Genomic DNA, 25,897 nt, shown 5'->3' with positions numbered 1-25,897 from the left:
ACAGTTGAACTGTGCCAATTTTTCTTCACACCTTGGTTTTTACCTCTCCCCATTTCTGGGCATGTCTGCTCCAGAGGACACATGAGGACAGGAGAGAAAAGGAGAGAGATGCAGATAAGAATCAGAAATGCTGGATGATTGCCTTAAAAATAATAAAGCTCTATTTGTAAATTACTTACTTTTTGAGAAATTTCAGTTCACTTAAAATGTTTAATAGATGTGAAGATTTCTGAGTTCTGCAGAAGAAAAGCAACTAAGACAAAATATTTTTGAAAACAAACAAGAAAGGGGAAACATCCATCACATCCTTGCTGTTCCATCTTCCAAGAAGTTGCAATCTTAGGCCCTGGGAGGGGAACCATAATTTTTATTTGAAAACCTCTCAGGACGGTTCTTTTGTATTTTCCCTTTCTTTCTTCGCAGATCACAGCAGCAATTTTCTTTTATCATCAGCTATTTATAGCTTTCTTTTCTCAAAACCTTGGCCAGAAGGAAACTGGGCAGAAAGCACTTCTTTCAAAAGCGACATTATTTTGTAGCACTGTTCCAAACTATTAAGTACAATCATAAGAGGCAAAAAAAAAAAAAAAAAAAAAAAAAAACCCACAAAAAACTTGTTCAACTCTTTTTCTTTTTTTCATGCAGTCTCTTCTACCTTAAGAAGTGAAAGCCAAATAAATATTCTCCTCCTGCCCCCAGAATGGCTGTAGATATGGGAAGAAGCGCCACTCAAATACTATCTTTCCTATTCAGAAATGAACATGGCTCAGTAGAGGAAAACACTTGGTATATGGATTTGGCATAAATTTCACTCCTATTTCCTTTATCTCAGACATTTCACTGGAATTTCAAACTACTGTGGAGAGATTGGTGTGTATGATCCAGATTCAGAGACCAGTCAACTAACAACAACACCCTGGCATTTAGTCATTTCTTTTGGAGCCACTGTGGAATAAAAGATTATTTGTGGTCAGACACATGTGACTTCACATTCTGGCTTCACCTTTTGCTAATTTGGTAACCTTGGGAAAAATACATGGCCTCTCTCAGGCTCAGGTGCCCCATTCATAAATTAAGGGTAATTTAGACCTTAGCAAATAGATAAGACTTAACAGATTGTGACCACTTGAAGCACAAACAATGCTTATTCCATGCTGTCTTGCCTTATCCTGGGCTTGCACACAAGAAGGGAATTCTTCAGGGGCACCTGGGTAGCTCAGTCAGTTAAGCATCCAACTCTTGATCTTGGCTCAGGTTATGATCTCACAGTTCATGAGATCAAGCCTTGTGTCGGGCTCTATGCTGACAGCACAGAGCCTGCTTGGGATTCTCTCTCTCACTCTCTCTCTCTCTCAAAATAAATAAATTAATGTAAAAAACTTTAAAAGAAGGGGATACTTCACAGGCTACTATATTAGTTGGGACCATGTGACTGAGTTCTGGACAGTGACAATGAGGTCATTTAAGTCACTTTCAGACCTAGCTATAAAAGTTCTCTGTTCCTCTAGATCTCTTCATGATAAGCCTTGAAGTCAGGTACAAACCTGAGCTCCTGTCAGGTTGGGTACCCATGAGGAACAGAGCCTCCCATAAAACCTGCACTGGGGGCGCCTGGGTGGCGCAGTCGGTTAGGCCTCCGACTTCAGCCAGGTCACGATCTCGCGGTCCGTGAGTTCGAGCCCCGCGTCGGGCTCTGGGCTGATGGCTCGGAGCCTGGAGCCTGTTTCCGATTCTGTGTCTCCCTCTCTCTCTGCCCCTCCCCCGTTCATGCTCTGCCTCTCTCTGTCCCAAAAATAAATAAACGTTGAAAAAAAAATTTAAAAAAAAAAAAAAAAAAACCTGCACTGGATACGGAGCATGGGAGAAATCAACCTTTTTATGTTAAGATATTGAGATTCTGAGATTAATCTGTTACTGTAGCATAATCAAGCCTATCCTGACTAATGCTCCGTAGGTCAGTTCAAGTCCTTTAAGCAGCAGATGCCAAGACAAAGAAGTATAAGAGATTTATTGAAGGAAACCCCTGTGACAGATAAAGAGGTGAGCAAGCAGGAATAGGCAGGGCAAGTCTTCAGACCATGATGCAGGTCAGGTCTGACACCCAGGAAAGGAGAGGGGAAGGGAAAAAGGAAAGAAGGTTGGGTAGCAGGAGTCTCACATGGCAGTACAGCTCTGTAAAGATCTAGGCCAGGGGATGGGGAGCTCCAAAGCAAAGATTGCTCCCCAAAGGAATCTCATATTAGGCAGAAGTATCTCATCTCTAGCTCTCCCACTGCCCTCCTGGTTAGGAGCAATCCAGGAATGGGGTGGCCTCAGCATGAACATCACAGTGGATCCCAAAGGTATATCAGCTGGAGGTTGTATGCTAATATATCCCTTGCCTCAGGATGCCTTTTGAAGGGGGATCTGAGCATTGCACTGCCAAGGATGTCACAGTGCCTCAATAAATAATAGCTGTTTTCTACCATTCCATAACTCTTTGCCATTCTCTCTCTCTCTCTTTTATGGCATTAATCAAAGATGTCTTCTCACCTGAAAGTAAGCTTCTTGAAGACATCATCAATGGCTTACCACTATGTTTCAGTGTTTGGTTGGTATATAGTAAGAAATAAATGACAAGTGATGGAGTGAGTGACTGAATGACAAATTATGAATCCTTGGAGGAGTAGAGGTAACTCCTAGGAGGTTAATATTGAAGGGGTTAATCCTTAGCATAGTGGGCTACTTCATTCAGAGAGGTTACCCACCCCCCTATTCACCCAAAGTTGGAATTTCAGGGCTGAGCCCAGTGAAAGACGTTTGTATGTTCCAAAGTACCTAAGGCTATGGAAACTGGCACTGCAATGACAGTTTCCATCTCCTCACTCTGAGAAGCTTCACACAGCAATCTTGGGGCTTTGGATTTGCTGCATTTGATTAGGAAAGATAGGAAAAAGTGGGAGAGACAAGAAGAGGGAAGATGAGGAAGTGGATAAAGTGGCAGAGCATAGACTAGGGGAGTTAGGAAGGCTATGGGATGTTCCAAGGGTTTAGCATCCTGATCCGAAGTCAGGGAATATTTGGGTTCTGTGTAGGTACCCTGTAAAATGTGGCTTTTTGGAGAGACTTTGGCCCAAACTTCCAACCCTGAATGGCTATGTGGCCCCAGAAAGCTCACTTAGACTCTCTAGTAGTAAGAAGAATGTCATGTGAAGGTCAGGATCATGTTTGTCTTGTTTATGTTCTGTCCCAGTGCCTTGTGTGGCTCTGGGAACATGACTGACACAGGTTATGTCATAGTGAAGGTCTTAGAACTGGAGTGGGGCTGTCTGGATTTAAACATTGGCTCTAACATTGACTGACTATGAAGTCACATTAAACTTTTCTGCCTGGTTTCCTCACCTGTGAAGTAGTTACATGAATGGCAACTACTTCATGGGGTTGTTATGAAGATTGAAATGAAATAACCCAGGTAAGCACTCTAAACACTGTCTGGCACCTAGCATGCACCTAATAAATGTTAGCTATTATTATAATTATTGTTATGTGTTGGATGAGTGACTCTTTCAGACCTTCTATGGTCTCACCTGTAGAAGGAGACTAAACATCTACCCTGTACATTTGTTCTGAGGATTTGATGAGATAATGTAAGTAAAAAGCCTCTTTCATTGCTTGACACAAAAATGATCATTATTCGCAATGCATTCCCCCAAAACATAACCCCAGTATCACTCTGAATTGAATTCTTCCCCTCAATGTCTTGTTCAAAGCTGCCATGGCCCTTCCTAGGGCCTGGAATGCATATCTGAGTATATACATAGCACAGTCTTAAGCCCCAAGCCCTGATGCTCTTGAGCTCTATCTACCAGCCACCCTGAGCTCTGTCCAGCCATCAGAACTTCCCTCCCTCCCTCTGCTATCACAATAGGGACTCACCTGCTACTAGTGTGTTTTCCCAAAAAGAGAAAAATGCTTCAGTGAACACCTATGCCTCTCTGGTTTGAGTTCAATTGCTCTCTTCAGCTTCCCCCCTTTACAGATGCCTCCATCAAGCTGCTTTCTGCAATGCCTTTTCCACTGAGTCTCTGCTTACAGCTTAAGCGTTTTGTGATGCAGCTTCTATGAAGAACATTATGCAAACTAATGTTGCATTCTACCCTATTCTAAATCTCTAACCTCAGAACATTCTTCTAGCAAGTTTAGAAGTTAAGAAGTACCAAAGTCAATGGAGATCACAGTAATCAAAAATCAAGTCATCTGTTTTCCATTGCAGAGGATTCAAACCCTGGCAATGCTTCCATTATTGATAAGTTTATGTTTAATGCTTCGGTGAATGCTAGAAACAAAGAACAAGGATTAGGCAAGATCCATGTGGCTCAGATCACTGGCACCAAGGGTGGTAGAGCACTGAGACCATCAACTCTGACTCTCAGGAAGGAAACCCCTTTGTCTCTCCTTATCGGAACTGTATCATACATCAACTGAAAATACCAGGGCACACAGTCTAGCACGTAAAAATGTAGCCCACAGAACAGTGAGACAAATATGTGGAGTTTGAGTTTGATATTGATTAACAAGCCACACAAAAGCATCCCTATCTCAGAACCTGCCCAGTAGGGAAGGGCACAGTGAGAAGCAGGCGGTGGATCTGAAAGTCCTATACTAGCTGCTGCTTCCCACCTTCGTTCTTTTATTGATTAGGTACTTGGTAGGTTATCCCAGACATAAGTCTTTGAAGAGGAATTTGGAGGATGAAGGGCAGGGATTTCTCTTCTCTAAGTCTAATGGTAAGATGAACAATTAAAAAGAGAGAGAGAGAGAGGGAGAGGGAGAAAACTGAAAATGACCAGGAAACCAAGACCTATTAATGGGAATTGACTATATATACATATATGGGTATACATACATGGGTCACTGGCTCCCCAAACAGAACACCTTCTAAAGAGGCTAGTCATTTTCTTGTTGTTAAATCCAACCAACATTATTACCCTCATATTACACGTCTTCCCCCTCCTTAGCTTCAACAAGATTGCATTGTAAAAAGGTACTCTCAGGGTGCCTGGGTGGCGCAGTCGGTTAAGCGTCCGACTTCAGCCAGGTCATGATCTCGCGGTCCATGAGTTTGAGCCCCGCGTCGGGCTCTGGGCTGATGGCTCGGAGCCTGGAGCCTGTTTCCGATTGTGTCTCCCTCTCTCTCTGCCCCTCCCCCGTTCGTGCTCTGTCTCTCTCTGTCCCAAAAATAAATAAACGTTGAAAAAAAAAAAAAAGGTACTCTTTTCTCTCTACTCTGACAGAATGATTTTTTTTTTGTCCTATTATACAACTTTAAACATCATATGCCAATGAAAACCAAAAGTTAACAGTCCTAGTCTGGACTTCTGTAAGCTCATACTTTACCTGGCTATCCTAAAAGCACCTCATTCTCAATGTGTCAGCCCTATATTAAACTGATAGTCATGTGCTGCCTACCACCCACCTCATTCTCCTTCCGCCCTCTATCCAGCTGCATAAGCCACAAAACTTCCCTTGTCAACATATAGATATATACACATATTTATGTGTTTAATATTGCAGTTTATAATAAGAAATATATATTTGGTCTTCATCACCTTTTCTTGCACAGAGCTCCTAAAACCTTTGGAATTTCCTAAGTGCAGAGAGTGATCAAGGTGCCTTTTGTTATGTTAATGAGGTGACTTTTGGAAAGCACCTAAGGATAGGATCTAGTGGCTAATGCAGCCAACCATGTGAATGAGAAGGTTGGAAGTTTCAGTCCCACCCGCTTGCCTCTGGGAAAAGTAGAAGAGCTGGGGATTGGGTTCATTCACTAACGACCAATGATTTAATCAATTATGCCTATGTAGTGAACCTTCCATAAAAACCCAAAAGAACAGAGTTTGAAGGGTTTCTGTGTTGCTGAACATTTGGACAGGGTATGGAAGGTCTGTGCTCTTTCCCCATATCTTGCCCTAAGCATCTCTTCATTCTAGCTGTTTCTGAGTTATATATTTTTATAATAAACCAGTAATGTAGTAAGTAAAATGTTTATCTGAATTCTGTGAGCCACTCTAAGCAAATTAATCAAACACAAGGAGGGAGTTGTGGGATCTTCTAATCTGGAGCTGGTCAGTCAGAAGCACAGGTAACAAGCTGGGTTTGTGATTGGCATCTGGAGTGGAGAGAAGTCCTACAGGACTGAGTCCCTCACCTGTGGGATCTGATACTATCTCTGGGAAGTTAATGTCAGAATTGAGTCAATTTGTAAGACACCTAGCTGGTGTGGAAGAATTGCTTGGTGGTGTGAAAGCACCTCTCCCCCCAACACACCACACACTAGAAATGGTACCAGGATCTTAGTATGTGCATGCTGGTTTAATTAATGCTCATTCCCTCTATTAGATCCACAAATGCATGGAATATGGATTTTATATCAAAAGCTTTGTTGATGTCGCAAGTGCTAGGTACACAATTCTTGATCAATATTCATTGAATAATATATGCAAATGAAATAATATATACAAAATACTTGCCATATGTATACCACCATCTAATAGTTCTCTCCACCCTCTGGGCTCAATGATTCACACTTAAGGAAAAAAGCAGAAGCATGAGTGATATAAAACAATAAAAATTTCACAATTCCTTATATTTAATTGTGAAATGTATTTACTCCAGAAAGTCTTTTTTTTTTTTTTTTTTAATTTGAGAGATAGAAAGAGAGAGAAAGTAAGCAAACATGAGCAGGGGAGAGGGGCAGAGGGAGAGAGAGAGAACATCTTAAGCAGGCTCCATACTCAGTGCAGAGCCTGACTTGGGGCTCCGTCCCACAGCCCTGGGATCATGACCTGAGCCAAAATCAAAAGTTGGAGGCTCAACCAACTAGCCACCCAGGTACTCCTATTCTGAGAATTCTTATCAAAGACAGCAACAAAACCACCATGCTCATCTGCCTTTAGACTCCAAGTACTACTCCCTATGTGTTCTTTGCTTCCAAACCCAAGAAAATACAAGAAATGTCTCTGTCATGATTCTGATGCAAATCCTCTTCCATGCTTCAGGTTTTCCATTGTGCTCTGATCTTCTGTGTTCCCCTCAACACTGTGAAGCACTATGAAGCCAAAAAGGGGTAAAAATATGTGAAAAGTCTGTGTCGTTATCATCTCCCTCCCTGGTGAGAAACCATGCCTTCTGTGCCCTTTAGCATGCTGCCCAATCAAAAGCCCTAACCCAACTATGGCTCCTGAGTCTATGGTTTGACTGTTGTCATTCCCACTTGCCTGTATGCTATAGCACCTCTCAATTAACTCAGGAACCATTCTGCTTTTAGACACACTGGGTTACCCTTATCTGCCTATACCACAGACCATGAACTGAACTTTTACTCAAGGAAAAAAAAATTCTTGATTTGACTCAAGAGTCTCATTTTGCTTCAAAAGAAAAGTAAACAATGAAACCAAAACTTAAGATAACTTTTATTCCCTATTCCTTTAAGCCCAGGCACCTGATACCCAAGTGTAGTTCAGAGTTCATCCCACCCACAGACCTCTCACGTTCAGAGCCCTGTTGTGCTTTTGATGATTACTGACTGCAAAATAAATCTGAGAGGTGTGATTCTTGTCCTTAGGGTGGTCTCACAGCCCCTTTATGTGCACTGTTCTTTCCTTCCATTGTATGAAGCCATTGACCAATATAAGCATTGTTCACCCTTGCAGCCTACCAGTCCCTGGAGTAGGCCATCAAATATTATTTCAGGTGGCGTGAGGGTCATGTATAAGCTTCTACATGTCATAAATGACATGGAAGAAACAGACACTGTAACTACAAAGCCTGATGTTCATTAAACTAGGAGATTTGGCCTCAAAAATCTCATAGGTACTGTCACCCTTAAACAATATTTTTCTCCTACTCTTTTAGGCAGAGAAGATATCTATGTTAACACTGCACATGCATGCCTTCTGCCTCTTTACCTAGTGGATGAAATAGAATTCTTTGGTAAATTGAATTTCATATTTCATAAGGATTGATAAGTTCATCTGTAAAGAGAATGAATGCTTTGTGGAAAAGAGTGCAGGTGAAAAGAAGGCTGAATTTGGATCCCAAGACCTAAATTCCAGGACTGGCTCTGCTAATACCTTGCTAGGTCAATTCGGCAAGCCCCTCAACAGATCTTGAGTTTAATTAATCACACCTCACCACATGGAAATAAGACTTTCTCTTCCCCATCTCCCATGTATATTGTGGGGATCAATGGGAAAATAGTAGAAAAATTACACTGGGATAAAGGCAGTGTATGAATCCAAGGTTATATGCCTCAGTGTTCATCATCATCACTATCATCATCACTATCATCATCATCATCATCATCATGTTCATTCCACTTATTGTCTTGATGCTTTTCATGTTGTACTGCTGCCACCTAATGGCAGAGCTCAATGAACTTGAAGCTTTCCTAAAGTTGCACAGTTGGGTTTTTGCTTAAATTTGTACTTACCTGGACTGAAGTCAGAAAATGTGCAGGCTCCAAAAAAAAGAAAAAAAGAAAAGAAAAGAAAGAAAAAAAAATCAAACAAAAATTATTGCACTTGTTATACTTGGCAAGTGTGGAATTCAACCCCAACCTTGAATAAATGGGGCAGAAATGAGCCCAAGGTCTAGATTAAAGGGAAAGCCAACCAGGTGGTCTTACTCATTTTTTATTAGTCCAAATGTGTTTTGTATGTTACGAACCATGCTCCTATTAACTTCCAGACATAAAGTGAAAACATTTAGGGCAAGTTGTGGACTGATTGTCAGAATTGGAGGGAGCGTGGCATTCTGAGACTCTTGAGACAGAAAACTGGGCTTATTGGTGTGAGAAGTTGTTAGCAGCAACTGGTTGAAGCAGCTGCATATGGCTTGGCAGAACATCTTTCTGAGGAGTTTCAGACTCTACCATCACTCCCAACGGGGCAAGAATTTCTCCTTACACATTTTATGAAGAAACAAATGCTCTTACTCCTTTTTTGGTCCCCTTCTCTAAATATTCTCTAAATGTGAGTTCCATAGGGCAATAAAAACTAATAACTAGCCAATTGCATTTTTCATTTCCATGGTAACTTTTCCTGTGGAGGTATTCCAATGTTCTTATGAAAACAGGGAACGCTGATTGACCTACATCCAGGAAATGAGGCGATGGCTTTATTTCAGGTCCAAAAGCAGAAATCTGCCCATATTAATATGAGTATCTATCCGCAGAAAGTCAATGGAGCTCCAAGTGCAAGGACAATGTGCCACACACTTGGACAGAAACATGTCTCATTAAGACAGCTAAAAGAGATGGGTTAACTCAGGCTTCACTCCAAAACCGAGGAAAGCCCAAAGCAGCTTGGTGAGAGGACTCCTCTGTCCCAATGTAACTTGGAACTTTACAAAGATAACAGAAGATATTAGAATATGACTGGTTATATTACCCTTTGAAACAAGAACTAGGCATATTTTACTATCCCCTTAACTAAGAATAAATTTTCAATATGATAAAAAGTCTTATTGAAAAATGAAAACTATACTAAAAGAAAAGCAGAAGACAAAAATATAAGTTGTTAATTGGAAGAACCTATTTGAATTCATAATTTTAAGCAAGAAATATATTTTCCAACTCTGTAAATGATTCAAAAGCAGCAGCAGCTTCAACTTTTCCCAACATTCAAGTATAATTCTGGTCTGTACAACCAATTGTTCAACAGTCCAGACGCACTATTTTGGCTAGTCTGGAAAGGTATTGTTTTTCAATTGAGTCTGGTAAAATTATAAACGTAGGATGAAAAGAGAGTATATATGTGTGTGTGTGTGTGTGTGTGTGTGTGTGTATATATATATATATATATATATATACACATTATATACAAATAAATGTATTTATTTACTGTAAGTCTAGAAAGGTAAATCTAGGAAAGAATCAAAATAAGGGTAAGAATAAGAATAGGGACACTTGGGTGGCTCAGTCAGTTGACTGTCCAACTTCATCTCAGGTCATGATCTCACAGTTCATGAGTTCGAGCCCCACATTGGGCTCGCTGCTGTCAGTCTGTCAGTGCAATCAGTTTTGGATCCCGTGTCCTCTTCTCTCTGCCACTTCTCCCTTACACTCTGCCATAAATAAATAAATATTAAAAAAGAAGAAGAAGAAGAAGAATACAGAGGGACCTGGGTGGCTCCATCAGTTAAGCATCCAACTCTTGATTTTAGCTAAGGTCTTGATCTCAGGGTTATGAGTTCAAGCCCCACACTGGGCTCTGTGTTGGGCATGAAGCCTACTTAAAAGAAAAAACAAAAAACAGAATAAGGATAGAAAAAAGAATTACAATAAAAATGGAAATACAATTAGGAACAGAAATAAGAATAAACATGAGAATGAGAATAGAAACATGAAAAGCCACATTTTAATTCATGCTATTTGCATTATGGTATTAAGTTTTATTGTAAGCATAATAATTTGTTAATCACTGAGATATTTTGTTTGTGTTCTATCTGAGTCTTAGCATGTTTAAGCATTTTTGAAAACTTCTGGAGATTTGTGCTTTTAATTTTTTTTTTAATGTTTATTTTTGAGAGACAGAGAGAGACAGAGAGTGAGAGGGGGAGGGGCAGAAAGAGAGAGGGAGACACAAAATCTGAAGGGGCTCCAGGCTCTGCACTGTCAGCACAGAGCCCGACTTGGGGCTTGAACCCACAAATCGTGAGGTCATGACCTGAGCTGAAGTTGGACACTTAACCGACTGGGCCACCCAGGAGCCCCTGAAGATTTGTGCTTTTAAGTCATCAGGAGAGCTTTATGAAACAAGTTTAACTTTGCAGTCAGTGTCTAAGTATTTGGGGAAATTTATTTTGTTAAATATGTAAGTTATAATTTAACATGATCTAACAGTATGTGAATATTTAGAATAATGTTTATTGTTACTGGTAAAATACTACTATTTGATAAATTCATAATATCAGTAATTTGGACATTAAATAAACATCGAACAGGTAATAAAAAAGCTTTTCTATATATAAGAGTCATCTGGATATTGAGAATTTATTCACAGACAGTTATACAATGTCCCTAATAAACAGTAGGTTTTATAAATGCTCAGCTTTTCTTCTCAGTGATACTGACAGGAACGTTACTTAGCCCATTATGTGGGTGAGTGGTCCCCAGTTTCTGCAGTTCTTCTCTTGAGAGTCCTTACCACCTTGGGGAGATGTTATTTTCTCATTTCTAGGCTCTTCTTATTGTTATTGTTTTATAAGGTACCCATAGTTTTGTATCTTCATCCTGTATCAGTTTTGGTGTTTTTCTACCATGTTGACTTCATGGGAAGGGTATGTCCCTATTGTCACTTTGGTGTTAACTGGGGTTTATGTTAGTGAAGAACTCTTCAGAAGTCTCTACTCAAACTACCTTAAACAAAAGAAACAAAAAATATTGGCTCAGGTGCCCTGCACAGGCAAGCGTGTGGCTGGGATGATCAGACCAGGCACTCCAGACTAGGCGGCTGGATCTCTTCTCTTTGCTTCTCTCTGAATGAATACTGGCTTTATTTTCTCTTAATGTAAACAGACCTCCTCCACATTGTTGCAAATGTGGCTGCCTGTGTCAAGAGACGCACATTCTAACGGTTGCCTGACTAAAAGACAAGAGTGTTTTTCTCTCCCAGCTTGAGTTGGAAAGATCCCATGGAAGGGCTAATATTGGCCAGACTATGATCATGTCCAGCCTATTGCTAAAGAAGTTGGAGGACTATTACCGAATCACTTTGGCTGATATATTAATGATTACCATCTAACAAATGAGGTCTGTTTCCAAATTGAATAGGAGAGGTTCAAGTATGCACACTGGGGAAACTGTCATGATCTGGAATATCATGAACAACTCAATTTGTATCCAATATATGGTGTGCCAAAACCCAGCAATATGACAACATGTTAAAAATCCCAACACCAACATCATCTGCCAATGGAGATTAAGACCCAACCATTTAAAAGTCCCGACTTACAGTCTACACAAGGATATTCTAACAGAAAGCTAATAATAACCCAAATACCCATGATATCTATTTCAGTTCATTCTAATAAACAATACGTTTGAAGTATACTTATGTGGCTCATCTAAAACGTTTTTTTGTGTGTATGACGGAACAAATTTCTACAGTCTGTGTAGGCAAGACAGACTCACAAGCGTTTGAAAGACTAAGAGATTCGAACAAATTTTTTGAGCTTCTGCCACTGCCAAGGCCTTTAGATGAATTGCAATGAATTAGATTAAGTCCCCTGGCCATATCCGTTGTTCCCGTGTCATATTAAAACCTGAAATTACACTTAAATGTAATCATATAAAGATAAAAGTTAAGTTGCATTAAGTCTTCAGGCTCCTTTTTGGATTGAGACTGAGAAAGACAATTAAGAGAAAATATAAATATATCTGGATGCAAATTAAAATTCTAAGAGAGGTGTAAGAAGCCCCATAAGCCCCAATGAAGCAACTACAAAGTCTTAGTTAACCACTTGATTGGAAGCTACATGGATGCCTTGCAGATATTTTTGCATACGAGAACTGCAAGTCTTGGTGGAGCTAAAACAAAAACTTTGTCGTTTTTATAAGAAAATGGTGTGACTGGTCCCCCTCAGTAAATTAGGAACTTTGATATGTGCTTCTTGCCCTCTCAATTGTCTTTCCAACAGGAGGAATAGATTTTCACTAAGCCTGCTATATTTTACCCAATCTCTGCTTTTGATCAAGGTCACACATTTTTATAAACACTGGCCAGGACTCCTTGATGCCTTGTCATTCTAAGCCCCAGTCAGACACTGGAAGAGAAATGTTAGTTGTAAAAGTCAGCACTTATTTCTAGAAGCCATGCCTAAAGCTAAATGCTCAGCCTCCCAAAGACTCAAATGCCTTTTTACCTTATTCCTATAATCATCCTCACCCTCTCACTGGGAAGTCATAGAAGAAGGCACAATAAAAGATGGATTTCCATGAAAACTTACTGAGAACCACCACTTGGTGCCTTCACCAGACTCCTGCCAAGAATTTGCCTGAGTCCAGGAAGAAGGACTCAAACAGGTAGAAACCACATAGCAGATGATTGAAGAAGGACATTCAAAACCAGTTTTCTAAAGCCAGGTTGAGCAGTACAGAGTTAGACATCACTGTGTGAGATTCCCATTATCTTAGCCTCTTGCCTTAGACCTGGGAGCCCTTAACGGTAGATGTGTTGGGTAGTGGGCACTTGTCAATAATAGCAACAGCAAAATGCACAGCTACCACCACAGAACTCCTTCTGTTCAAGGTCTCTACTGGGTATCTCCCACCACTATTCATTCCCCCAAGTATTTATTTAGCATGGTCTATGTTGTAGCCACTGTTCTTGTCAACAGGAAAACAGCTGTGAACAAACACAGATATGGTCCCTGCCCTCATGGCATTTATATCTGGTGGGGAGCACCAGGAAATAAACATCAAAACCAACAGATAAGGTAATCGCAGATAATTCCTACGAAGTAAATAAAACTGTTTTGTTTTTCAAAATGGAGGTGAGTGGATGAGCTACTTTAGACTGGATGGCAATGGAAAGCCTTTCTAGTAGATGACTAAGCTGAATGGTGGGTGGTGAGGAAGAGACAGCCATGTAAGGACCACGCAGATGAGCTTTGCAGGCAGAGGGAACAGAGACCAGTGAAGGGAGACTGAGAAGGGGTAGGTCAGGTGGCCAAAGTATATTGGAGATGTTGGAGGGTAGATTACATAGGGGAGGACAGACAGGTGGGTGGAAGAGAGAACATGCAGAGCTTCAAGGAGGCTACCCCATTACCACCTACATACTTCCATTATTATATATATATAACAATATATTATAAGAGTTAATTTACTCTTCTCTCCCTTTGAGTAGATGGTGAGTTCCTTAAGTACACTATATCTTATTCATGATAATAATTATAGCTCCCATTTATGGAGGTATAGCAGGCACTAAGCTAGCTACTTTGCATACATTAACTCCAATCTTCACAACAACTCTGCAAGGTAAGTATTATTAGCATAATTTTAACACATGAAAAAAACCAGCTAAGTGATTTACCCAAGGCCAAACAGCTAGCACATGGCAAAGCAGGCATTTGAACTCTGCCGCGTCCAGCTCTGAAATCCAGCTTTTTCTTACTACGTACCCACACTGTCTTAGCCTCATTGCGCTTACTTATCTTTGTAGTCCAGGCTCCTAGCATGCTGCCCTGCATGTTGCGGAGACCCAGAGAATCAATCAATGTGTGTAGCATCGAAATGGAGTGAACTGTAGGTAAGCCCACACAAGAGGCGGCTGCAGGTTTGGGGAGACTTTACAGCACCATGCATAATGGTGAAGGGAGTCTTCTATCTCAGGACGAATTGAAAGAATGATAGAAACTGGCAGAGAGGAGACTGTACTTAATAAAGCTAAATGAAAGCTATGGGGTTTCCTGAAAGCTAATGCATGACACACTGACACAGCGGCATATCGTGTTCAGAAAAAATTAATGGGATTTTAAACAGAGAGGCTGCTCAATGTGCTTGCAAAATGGAGATACAGAAGAACGCGCCCCGATGATGAGGAGAAAAGAGCAGGGAGAGGGGAGGGTGGCACCGCTGTAATTGCCTGTAATTTCTGCCCCCCTCCTCCTCCTGACTTTAATTAGGACACTTGCGAGACACACACATTTGTAAGAGTGACAGAGCTAATTGAAGAAAACCACATGTCTCATCAACAACCAAATCAGGAATAATAATCAAAGCAGCAGAAGCAAAATTGGAAGCCATGGAGCTGTCAAAAGCAGGAGGAACTCAAATACAATGAGGCATGTAATTTAGAAAAAGCGAGAGGGCTATATGGAAGCATTAAAAATGGGACATGAAATAAAACAGTTAACTTGACTCACACTGAAACTTTTCACTCCCACAATCTGGTCACAATTAAATCTGGTCAAAATTCATCTAGTCCTTTCAGCCTGTTTTCTGTGGATGGCTGCATTATTCCATTTCATTGCCGGGCATGGTCCAATTAAGTGAAAACCCCCACTCTCTCCCTAAGCTCTTCATTAGGCTCTCCTGTCACCACATTGGTCAGTTGTGTCCTAAATGGAGAAATGAAATCCAGGAAAATGACAGGTCCTTATCCCTGATGTTTAGTATTGCTTACATTTAGAGGTCATTATTAAGTCATTCCTCCATCCTTTATTTGCAAACCTACAGTAAAAGATGAACTAGCATGTTCAATGGGGAAAGAATCCTCCTCTCTCATCCCATTTCTTAACCGACTGCACATCTGTCGCTTGCCTCCCCAGCATCCAGTCTCCCTTCTCTCAGCAGCTCTGCCCCACTGGCAGACAATACAGTCAAGGTAGGGCTCCATCCCCAGGCATAATTCAGTATATGAAGATGGTGCAAGATGGGCAAGTGACCCAAGCTGGCCAATCAGAATCTCAACACATTCCTACTCCTGCTGGCACAATGACGCCTGCTCTCTCTCATGATCTGACTCTTGGAACTGCTTAAACAATTGCAGAGGAGGACAATTCTCCTGTACCCTCTTGGACTCTTCAGCTGGGTCTGTGAAATAAATCAACAACAGACAGATTAACAAAGAAAAGGCATGCACATTTATTTGATGTTAAAAGTTTTACGCAGTGTAAGGAGGTTTCACAGAAAGAAGAGAAAATTCCCAAAGAAACAGCCAGGCTTGGAAGCTTTTATGCCATTTGGACAAAAAAAAAAAAAAAAGAGGACAGATTTAAAGTAAAGTGATAAGACAAAGGAGAAGGACTTTGAACTTCTAGGGGCAGCAAATTGTAAGAAGGCAAATATAAGAGAAAACTAATGGTAGATAAGGGCTAGATACTGAGGTTTGTTTGTGTGGACTCTCTTGGTGCCCTGTCATTGCCAGCGATGAGGCTGTTAGCCTCTTCCTGGTAGGCGAAGGATAGGGAAGACAGAAGCACCTTCATAAGTGGAACCTATGATCTGTTTTCAGGCAGATTGAGACACAGCAGAGACTTTACCTTGCATCTGCTTTTTTCTCAATTTCCTTCAGCTCAAAATAATCCTTCTGCCAGAGTAACATATTTGGGGGTGGCATATTCTGATCCCCTGTGCAATCCTGCCATCACATGGAGACTGAGAATGAAGTAATTATATCTCAAGAAAAAGTCAGGAGGACATCTTTGCCACATTGTATAAACCCTGAATCAGCCATTCCTGAAGTCTGCTCTATTCCTGAGTCTTCAGTTTTATATACATATGAAACCAGGTGAATATTGGTTTTCAGACAAGATTTATAACCATAATTTATTAATATAATAGTAAATATAGCAATAAAAGAGAGATAAAAATAACAGCTGGTACTATCAAGTGCCCTGTAGGTGCCAGACATGGGGTCCTCAGTTATGTCAATATATCCAGTGTGTATTATTATTCACATTTTACCAGCAAAGACATTGATATTAGAGAGTTTGTGTAATTCTCCCCAGAGTAAGACCTGAGATTAGAACCCAGAATTTTCTTTGGAAGTAAATATTCTCAAAATCCATTGTAATGGGAATAAAAGAAGACAGTGGGTCATAATCTTAATTCTTGTATTCATCGATGAAAAAAAAAGAGAAAAGTGGCCTACCTTTCTTTTTCCTTTTCTTGGGATACTTCTAGACATCCCTGATAAATTCCTTCAGGCCTTTCATCATACCCCTTTCCTCATATGTATCACAGATTTGCCAGTGTTTTCCTTAAGCCCAATCCCACAAGAGAAGCACTCTGCAGAAATTAGAACATTTGTCACTATTCAGGTTTTCAACTACCCAATTAGATGTGTACAACCAAAGGTCACAGTCCCGGAGAGAAAGCCACTGAATTTAAATTTTTTTTTTAACGTTTATTTATTTTTGAGACAGAGAGAGACAGAGCATGAATGGGGGAGGGTCAGAGAGAGGGAGACACAGAATCTGAAACAGGCTCCAGGCTCTGAGCTATCAGCACAGAGCCCGATGCGGGGTTTGAACTCACGGACCGCGAGATCATGACCTGAGCTGAAGTCGGCTGCTTAACCGAATGAGCCACCCAGGCACCCCGAAAGCCACTGAATTTAGAAGCTGCTCAGTAGAAGGAGAAAATTTTCCACTGTAGTTTATACAAGTCACCTGAAACTAACCATGCAAAGTCATTACAGAGTGCTATTTTTCTAGGTCAGGTGCAATATTCAGTGCCAAACCATCATGTTCTAGTTCCATTACCAGGGTCAGAAGCTAGCAGGTGGCTCCTAACTCACTTTGCTGGTATATGGCAACCATCCGTAAATTTGTACTTTTACCTCCTTCCAAATCTATGCCACTTTCTTTCCATTTCATTCCTCAATGCAAGTATGTCAGCCCTCGCCAAGTCCGGTCCACCACTTCTCAAACATGCAGTACCGTGGAGGTAAGCACATGAGCTAGAACAGCAAACGAGCATGGACCTTATTTTCCTCTTTGCAGTTCTCATCAAAATGTTTGAGTTGATGTAGGAATAATAGAAAGCCTGAATTCACATAGGAAAATGTGTCATGCACATGCAGAAAAGTTTAAGAACATTTTCACTGATTTTGCACTAATGGAACGTGCACTTGACCTCCATGAGAGGTAAGTGAGGTGCCAAGGAAAACAAATAGGGGATATCTCAGACCCAACAACACTCTTGATGTGTAAGATGCTGGGATGAGACATGGGAACCCATGGAAAAGATAAAGAAAGTTCATTTGGCATTTCTTAAGCCACCACAGCTCAGTACCATTTAGGGCAGCTATGAAGTAGGCTTCACCCAATTTACTGCCAACAGAAACACTAAAGGCACTTTTTTTTTTTAAGTTTCTTTATTTATTTTGATAAAGACAAAGAACAGCACAAAGGGGGGAGGGACAGAGAGAGTGGAAGAGAGAGAGAACCCCAAGCAGGCGCAGAGCCTAAACTCACGAAACTGTGAGATCATGACCTGAGCCAAAATCAAAAGTCAGATGCCCAACCTACTGAGCCACCCAGGCACCACTAAGGCACTTCTTAAGCAGCATTAGTCTTGCCTAATGTGGCAGGCACATCACCAGAAAGGAAATAGAAACACAAAAGTCCTGTGCAGGGGAAACTCAATAAAGAAAGAAAATTCCCTCCCTCTTTTTTCATACTTATGGATCACCAAACTGGTAGCCATCCCTACAGTTAAAAACAAAAAGGATTCTCACAACATTCTAGTAGAAAATAAATAGTACCTTTTAAAAGAAAATGTCATATCTGGATAGAACTTTAACCATTCTATGAATATGAGTTAAATATATTGTATGATATTACATTATATTATATTACATTATTATATATTATATATTATATTATTCTATTATTAATTATATTATATATTATATAATGATTAATTATTATATTATTAATTATAATATTATTATATTATATATTATATATGAGTTAAATATATTATATTATATTATATTATTATATGTCAAATAAAAAGATTCTGTAACATGAAGGGAATATGCACTCAAGATGCAGAGACAAAATGTGTGTTTGAAACATATTTATTTTAAGAAGCATAAATAAGAATACTTACTTTCTGCTTGTAATAAAACATATACTCTATAAAACAAAAGGAAAAAGATGAATATCCTCAGCAGAAATGAAGACAGAGATGAATGAGAGGAAGCTGGTGATAAAATGAGAGCCAAGTGAGATAAAATAGAATATTGATAAAATAAAAGATTATAGCAGAATTTGAAAACATATTAAAAGTAGTAAGTCAACACTAAGGGAAATAAAATAAGTAAAATAGAAGACAAACTTGTCGCCCAAATGCAAAGAAAAGAACTAAGAAATAAAAACTACAAGAAAGATGATAGCTTTGGGAACAGAATAGATATGCAACTTAGAATTTACTGGAGAAGAAAACAAATACATGGAAAGAAAATAAAAAATCAAAGATATAATGGGAGAAAACTTTCCTGAGCTAAAAGAACTGAATCTACAGATTCACCAGATATCAGATAACATTGATAAAAGGAGGCCAAAATATAGATTTTCCCCCATGAAAATCTTTAATTTCAAGCATTAAAAAAAAAAAGTCCCAATAGCATTCAGCACAGGAGTGAAACGCTGACCACCAAGGAACCAAAATAGACTGGCCTGACATTTGTCCTTCACAATATTAAACACCTTTATAAACAGAGACAGACTAGCCAGGTAGTTAATAAAGTTTAAGCTTCAAGACCCCACAGTTCCATGGTCCCCTTCTAAATAAATCTGACCTTTCATAACTAGTTTTTAGATTGTTGATTTTGTATTCTTTTTCTGAAAGAAGCTACCTTAAATTATGTAAACTTCAGACTCCACAAAACCTAGATCTGCCCCTGGCCAGAAACTAGCAGGATGGTGCCTATAAGGTGTTGTGGACAATAGATTGTGACCCGAGAATTAAAACCACAAAAATTTATGATTCAGGTATGAAAAGAGAGGGAGAAAGGAAGGTAGGAAAGGAAGGATGACATTTTTAAATTTGCAGTGGCTCACCAAAAAAAAAACAAAAAAACAAAAAAACAAAAACCTGTGATGATTCCTGCATTTCCACAGATTTATCAGTCTAAGAAATTTACCAAAATAAAGATTTCAAGAATGATAAAATATCACTAAAAGTCAGGAAGCACAGCTGCTGATGATTGACATTAAAACTATTAATGCAAGGAATTGAGTTTAAGTAATTGCTATAAATATGGTTACAAAATATAAGGTTATTTCATAAGTATTGAAAAGAATATATAATCAGTATTCTAATTTAATTTTACAAAACTAAAAAGTTTTGCTACAGGTTGAGATGAAAGCTTTCACAGTTAGCAACGATCCTGTGGTGGCCTCAAAATGAGTTCCAGCCACTCTTCTTTCAACCATAGTCTATCTCTCCTGAGAAAAATACCAGCCAAGAGACTATCAAGATGCATGAAAAGGGGATTTCAACCTGGGGTTCTGATGGGGTCCCAAAGGATAACACAGGTACAGGATGTTTTCCTTCCGCGGTCAAAGGAATCATGCAAATCGGAAATCAAGAGATGTGGAAAAAGGTCTGGACCTCATGTTCCCTGAGAGCTTGTACTAAAGAAATTCATAGAATCCAAAGAAGAAAGGGGGTGCCCTGTGTGGTATCTTGGGAGAACTTACAGATTTCCCTGTTGTCTGAAGGTGAACTGGGTTCCTCCTCCACTCTGACACTTGGGACCATTGTGACCAAATAAGTCAGAGAGCAAGGAAGCTTTCTCCTGGTGTTCACCAAAGGACTGATCCCTCACCTTTTGCTACATCCCTGACCCACAGGGAAGAGGCAGGTGCTGCTGTGCTGACCATCACCCATGGGCTTGTCATTTCTCAAAGTACTCATTAGCTTTACCCATGCACCAAGGATAAACAGAGCATAGGCAAAGGAAATTAACAATGCACCCAAGGGAACCCGGCAATTCAAAAGTGGAAGAAAACAAAGAAATTTCCAATTGTGTACCTTTAAAGCAGATAAGATTCCTGGAGGATATAGCTAAATGTTTAACAAAAATTCCATGAAATAGCATTTAAATAAGTCAATGTTAGCACCATAAAAATATTCTGCAACTAGAAAACATGGCTTTCATATCTATAAAGTGAATATATTGATCTAAGGAAACAATCGTCCTTATTGAAAACTAAATTAGTGACCTAGAAAGTCAATTGGAAGAATATCGCACAACCTAGGGCAAATATATTTAGAGGTGGGAATAATGAAGGAAAAATAAGATTCTTAAAAGATTGACAAGTAATGGGAGTTTCAGAAAGAGAAAACAGCTAGATTGGCAAAAAATAGCAAAGGAAAAAAATGTTCCACTCAAGTCTGCAAATTAAACAGGCTGAGTTCCAGAATAATGAGGAAGGGAAAGGGGGAAGAAAGAAAAAAGAGATGGAGGGAAGGAGAAAGATCACTTTACAAAAGGAAAAGAATAACATTGTTTGGGTTGAATTTTTGTTACCCCAAATTCATATGGTGAAATCCTACTCAGTACTCAGAATGGGACAATATTTAGACACAGTGTCTTTAAAGAGGGAACTAAGTTCAACAGCATCGCTAGGGTGGGCACTAAACCAATAAGACTGGTGTCCTTACAAGAGGGGACAAAGACACAGGCACACATGGAGAAAAACATGTCAAGACACAGGGAGAAGGCAGCAATCTAAAAGCCAAGGAGAGAGCCCTCACAAGAAATCAACACCACGACACCTTAATAGCATGCTTCTAACCCCCAGGACTATGGGAAGATAAATTTCTATTATGTCAGCCACCCACACTGTGGTACTTCATGCTAGCCTTAGAAAATTAATACAGAACAAACATTAAATTTTTCATCTGTAATTTTAGATGCTAGAAAACAGGAGAATAATATCTCTTTATTAATGAGAGAAAAGGATTAGAGCAAAAGAATCTGATACCCAGACAGTGGACAGGAATATATTTATAGATATATAAAGTATTCAGAGAGCACATCACCCACAGAACCCAACTGAGGAAAACACTTAGGAAAGGACTCTAATCAAATAAATGAACAGAACAGATGGCAAGATAAGGACAATGACAAGGAGAGAAAACAGCAGTAGGCAATGAACTCTGGATGGATATAATGATAGAATCATTAGAATTTTGTCATATTAGAATTCTTGAACTACAGGAATCACATGGCTAAGTTGACACAATCGTGTGGAATTAAAAATAAAAAACTATCTCAGCAAAACCTTTGACTTGGGAGGGAGCAGGGAATCACAACCAACATTTTTATGGCACATTAACCTGTATGGGCTCTAGGTACTCTGATTAAATCATCACAACAACCCTGTGAAGAAAATGATAGCACGATCCCCACTTTACAGATGGGGAAACTAAGGCAAAGAGAACACCTTGACCAAGATGACACAGCTGGCCAATCACTCTAGAGTCTGCTTTTCACTGCTGGACCATGAGGCAGTAAGGAGAGAATTAAAGACATTCTAGTGGGTGTGCATGTGGGAGGGGAGCAGAGAGATCAAAATGATCTAAAAACTTTAATTTATTGTGCACTAATTGTACACATATAATTTATTGTACAAACTGGGACAGTTTTAGATTAAAAGGGTACAAATAGGAATTATGCCAGGAAAATAGAAACAAACCAGGACTTGCACAAGTAAATATCGACATATAATCATCCTGTTATCTTTAGGTCTCAGCTTAATGATTGGAAGCAGTAGATACCCTTGGCTGAGGGATATGGTTAATATACTTATTTCATATAATAGTAGAGAAATACAAGCATACCTTGGAGATATTGCAGATTCAGTTCTAGACCACTGCAATAGGGCAAATATGACAATAACGCAGGTCAAATAAATTTCGGAGACTCTCAGTGTATAAAAAAGTTGTGTTTACACTATATTGTAGTCTGTTAAGTGTGCAACAGCATTTTGTCTAAAAAACAACGTTCAGATCTTAATTTAAAAATATTTTACTGGGGCACCTGGATGGCTCGGTCGGTTAAGCAACCAACTTCCACTCAGGTCATGATCTCACGGCTCAAGGGTTTGAGCCCTGCATCAGGCTCTGTGCTGACAGCTCAGAGCCTGGAGCCTGGAGCCTGCTTCAGATTCTGTGTCTCCCTAGCTCTCTCTGCCCCTCCCCCACTTGTGCGCAGGCACGCGCGCACGCTCTCTCTCTCTCTCAAAAAACAAAAAATTCTAACCATCGTCTGAGCTTTCAGTAAGTCATCATCACTGATCACAGATCACCATTACAAATAAAATAATGAAAAAGCTTGAAATATTGTGAGAACTACCAAAATGTGACACAGAGACACAAAGTGAGCAAATGCTGTTAGAAAAAACTTGCTCCATGCAGAGTTGCTACAAAACTTCAATTTGCAGAAATATCTTCAAAGCACAATAAAGAGAAGCACAATAAAATGAGGTATGCTTGTATATATTCAATTACATGTATTGGAAATAAGATCGCAATTGGCAGAAGACAAAGTACCAAGACCAGGCACCTGGGGCTCAGTGATTAAGCCTCCGACTTCAGATCAGGTCATGTGTGAGTTTGAGCCCCACATCAGGATCTGTGCTGACAGATCAGAGCTTGGAGGCTGCTTTGGATTCTGTGTCTCCCTCTCTCTCTTCTCCTCCCCTACTTGCGCCATCTCTCTCCCTCCCTCTCTCTCTCTCTCTCTCTCTCTCTCTCTCAAAAATAAATAAACGTTAAAAAAAACTTTAAGTACCAAGAAACTTCTAAACTAACATCAGTTTTTTAAAAAAGCACAAAACTTGATCAAACACACAAAAATAAAAAATAAGGAAAAATAGGAAATAATGTAAGATGGAAAGAATAAAGCTAAGGTTTCCAATTTTTAAGTTAAATGTAAGCCACACACATTTTCTTATCAAAAGACTGTAAGATTATAAGTAAAGAGTAACAAACAAAACATATAAAACAAAGCAGAAAACAAAATTTTTATATCTTTTATTTTTTTAATGTTTATTTTGAGAGAAAGAGAGTGAGAACAAGCCAGGGAGGGGCAGAGAAACAGGGAGAGAAAGAATCCCAAGCAGGCTCCATGCTATCAGTGTAGAGTCCAACTTAGGGCTCAATCTTACAATTGATCTTTAGATCATGACCTGAGCCAAAATCAAGAGTTGGATGCTTAACCAAACAAGCCACCCAGGCACCCCAGAAAACAAAATTTTTAAATAAAGGTATAGCACTGGGGCATCTGGGTGGCTCAATTGATTAAGAGATGGACTCTTGATTTTGGTTCAGATCATGATCTCACAGATCGTGAGACCGAGCCCCATCCACATCAGGCTCTAAGCTGAAAGCTTGAAACTTGCTTGGGATTCTCTTTCTCTCCCTCTCTCTGCCTCTTCCCCTGGTCATGCATGTGTTCTGTTTATAAGAAATAAATAATAAACATTTTTAAATAAATAAATAAATTAATAAATAAATGTATAACACTGACAAAAAAAGAAAAATTGAAAAATGGACTCCACCAGAATTAAAAACTTCTGTTCATCAAAGGATATCATTAAGAAATTAATAAGCAAGTTTCGAAGGGGCATATGCACCCCAATGTTTATAGCAGCACTATCAACAATAGTCAAAGTATGGAAAGAGCCCAAATGTCCATCGATGGATGAATGGATAAAGAAGATGTGGTATATATATATGCAATGGAGTATTACTCGGCAATCAAAAGAATGAAATCTTGCCATTTGCAACTACATGGATGGAACTAGAGGGTATTATGCTAAGTGAAATTAGTCAAAGAAAGACAAATACCATATGACTTCACTCATATGAGGACTTTAAGAGACAAACAGATGAACATAAGGGAAGGGAAACAAAAATAATACAAAAACAGGGAGGGGGACAAAACAGAAGAAACTCATATATATGGAGAACAAACTGAGGGTTGCTGGAGGGGTTGTGGGAGGGGGATGGGCTAAATGGGTAAGGGGCACTAAGGAATCTACTCCTGAAATCATTGTCCCACTATATGCTAATTAACTTGGATGTAAATTAAAGAAAAATAAACAAACATGGTTACAATAAAATTTAAAAAAAAAAGAAATTAATAAGCAAGCCACAACTGAGAGAAAATATTTGCAGTACATATAGCTAACAAAGGACTGATATCTAGATATATAAATAATTCTTACAATTCAATACAAGACAAAAGTACAGTTTTAATCATGAGCCAAAGAATGGCCACTTGACAAAGGAAGATACACAAATGGGCAATAAGCACATGGAAAAGTTCTCATCATGCTTAGTCACTAGGAAAAGCTAAATTCAGTCCACCAAAGAGATATTGCCACACACACCTATTGGAATGGCTACAAAGACTGACCTAATCAAATGTTAGTCAGGATGCAAAACAAGCAGACCCTTATACGTTAGAGGGAGAGGAGGAATGGTAAAAACCACTTTGAAAATCATTCTAGAAGTTTTCCACAAAGTTAAACATACACCTACCCTATGAAGAAGCATTTCCATTCTTGGGTATTTGTCCAAGAAAAAAATGAAAGCACATGCCTATAAAAAGACTTGGATGTGAATGTTCACAGAAGCTTTATTTACAATAGCCCAAAACTGGTAACCACACCAAATGTCAAATGTCCATCAACAGAAGACTTGCAAAGTATGATTTAGTCACGTGTGGGCTATTCTGTGGCAAAGGAAAGCAATGCATTACTGATACATACTACATAGATGAAGCTTCTTTCTGAGAAAAAAGCCCCAGACACATATTCTAATTAAGTTCTACAGACAAAACTAATCTTATGTTTAAAGAAATCAGAATAGCGGTTGTCTTTGGAAGAAGGGGTACAGGCTGATTGGAAAGGTACACCAGGAATCTTCGTGACATGATGTTCTGCAGTTTGTTACACTTGTTGTGAGCACGTGCACCTGGTAAGCACATCAAACCATGTACTTAAGGTCTGTGCATTGGACTGCATGTAAATGTTAAAATTCTATGAAACCATACCTTATAAAGTCATAAGCAGAGTTATTAGGTAAATAAAACAAAGCAGAAGTGGTAATTAATTACTGATATTAAAGGAAACAAGTTTAAAAGTACTGAACAGAAAAAATTGTACAAAAGTAACTGGGGCTGTTATATCAACAAAACACAGCAGGTCTGAGGCGGCAGCAGAGAGGAAGTAAAAATGTGTGTCTCATCATCTTCCATAGAATTCAATAGTTGCATTATTATATCAATAGAAAAAATATTTTTTGCTCTATAGATCTTAAGAGAAACTACTAATAGATAAAATATATTTTACTATTTATGATGAAAAGCAATTTAAGTCCAGA

The sequence above is a fragment of the Prionailurus bengalensis genome, chromosome B3 (assembly GCF_016509475.1).
Source record: "Prionailurus bengalensis isolate Pbe53 chromosome B3, Fcat_Pben_1.1_paternal_pri, whole genome shotgun sequence".
In the NCBI taxonomy this organism is placed as follows: domain Eukaryota; kingdom Metazoa; phylum Chordata; class Mammalia; order Carnivora; family Felidae; genus Prionailurus; species Prionailurus bengalensis.
This window is presented reverse-complemented; position numbering follows the sequence as displayed.